This window comes from Lathyrus oleraceus, chromosome 5 (genome assembly GCF_024323335.1).
Source record: "Lathyrus oleraceus cultivar Zhongwan6 chromosome 5, CAAS_Psat_ZW6_1.0, whole genome shotgun sequence".
In the NCBI taxonomy this organism is placed as follows: Eukaryota; Viridiplantae; Streptophyta; class Magnoliopsida; order Fabales; family Fabaceae; genus Lathyrus; species Lathyrus oleraceus.
In genome coordinates this window covers 533,173,917-533,176,351 of record NC_066583.1, presented here as the reverse complement: position 1 = coordinate 533,176,351, position 2,435 = coordinate 533,173,917, and positions in this window count along the sequence as shown.

Genomic DNA, 2,435 nt, shown 5'->3' with positions numbered 1-2,435 from the left:
GGCAGAAACTTTGTACCGGGGTGCCATGTTGTACTTAGTCATGTCATTCATAAACTGTCTCTCGTTAACTTTTAGACGACTCAATATGTTATGGCCATCTAAATCCTCAGATATTTTATGATTGTGCAACCCACACCTTACCATCATCTTCTAACCACTGCCACTCGGCATAAATCTCAGCCTAAAAGAGAATTTCACTTTCATACTATAAACACCCTATGAGGATTTACTGCTTTCATATGTATTCTTCCTTTTATAATTTCCTCTTCTGTCACAACCCATAATCAATTTATCTTTCCTGCCTCGCTTGTCTTTTGCAGTATCAGAACAAACAGTCGCAACAATAATACCATGTTGTTTGCCAATATTCTATGCACGGGCTAATACTTCAGATCGAGACTCAAATATCTACCATTTACATCACATTAAAAGTATATTATCAATATCATATAAGGATGAGAAAATATTTAATTTAAACTTGTTATATAGAAAACATATTTTGTATGTGGTGAAGAACTACGTACATTTCGCTACAAGAATCCGTAGGTGACCATGTCGGCTCCAGACCACACAAATAAAGCATTTTCCCTAATTTCGGCTATGTTACACGAAATTTCAAATATATTCAAAATTTTCGGTATACTCGAAATTTGCAAATTTTTGGAAGTTTTTGTTTTTGTTTTTTTTCCGGAAATTTTGAAATTGATGGTATTGGATATTGGATATTTTGAAATTTCTGGTATTTTCTACCAGAATTTTCCAAATTTTTGGTATAAATGCGTGAATTTTCAAAAATGTAAAAACTTGCGAATTAGAGATTTCAAAATTACTACCGAAAGTTTTGTTTTGGTATATTAGAAAAAGTGAAAATTTTGGAAGAAGAGTAAAATTTAATTGGTAAATATTAACAATATTTTGGAAATTTAAATTTTTGAAAGGTGCCGGATATAATGTAAGGGGTGGCAAGATAATTCCCCGTGATAAACACGTGGTAGAGATAGACATATTTTCCAACAATTTTCCACTTCTGGCTCCACCCATCTCTTCTGGTTTTCAAACAAAAAAGTATAAGTGGTTTATTCAAAAACAAATATAAACATGTGGTAGAGATGAGACAAATTCTCCAATCATCTTTCCACTTTCGGGCCCCACCCATCTCTTCCAAACCAGAATTCAAACAAAAGAGTATAAGTGGTTTATTCAAAAACAAATATAAAGCAATAACATAAGTTAGATAATTGATACGTACCAAATAAAACTCTAGAATAAAGAAAAGGAACGAGGGAACTCTGAATTACCACTCTTTTCATCTTCGTTTCACCTTCTAAATCAAATTAGTTTCTTGTTTGTCATTGAAACATTAACTTGTAAAAAACCAATTTGTTTTCAAATAATAATGACATTGAAATGAATATGCATGTTTTGAATCAATCCATTAGTGTCCACTTATATTTTATTTATCGATATGAGACTTTTGTTTAAGCAAAATCGCATGTATGCTTTTGAATAATATCTTACTGACGATGTAAGGCATTGTTTCAAATCCCCAAACATCGGAGTTATAAGGAAAATAATCCCTAGTCAACCCCTTCGAGGTAAGGAGTAGGAATGTCTTTCTGAATATAAAGCCCCCAAAGGGTAGTCGTCAGTTAGTTTGACCCGACGTTCAAACTTCAAAAGAGAATGTCCTATTTGAGGACCAACCACATATTATCCCTTACGAGAGATCAGAAACCACAAATCTCTAACGGTTGTTCCTCACCAACAAAGAAACGAGGGAGTCACATCCCCCTGAACTAATGACATAACTCCTTAACCCAACTTAACCTCTTCAATAGCTAAGAAGTCAAGATGAGAACTTCTAATAAATTCTATGACTTTCCTCTTCTTATTACTCCCCTAACCCCATAACATTAAAAGATCCTATAATATAGTATAATCATTGAGGATAAGCCGCCTCCTTGCATTTTTTTCCAAAACATTTCTCTCTTCCTACTGAACCAACCTCCTAACCTCAAAAGAATCCTCTCTCTGAAAATAAACCCTACCAACTTTGACCTAGCTAGAAGCAAATTAACTCCTAAATGATACAGACTACCTGGAACCTCTGCTCCAAAATAATAAGGCCAAAAACTCGAGTGAAGATGAGGATAAAGAAGAGCTGATTGATTGTGCCCCACAAAAATCGGGTCATTTGATCCTGCAATTAGAATGCAAACAGACACCACTTCGTTAGACAATAAATACATAGAGTGTAGCTGAATAAGGTTATATGAACTCAACCTTATTCAATCACGCAACACTCTCACATCCTAAAAAGGAATGAACATAATAACATCTCTAGCCGCCCTTAGACGATAAAATACTAAAAAACTTGTTACTACGATTTGAAAAAATTGCCTATTTGAAACAACTGAACCGGACTAATCACTAAG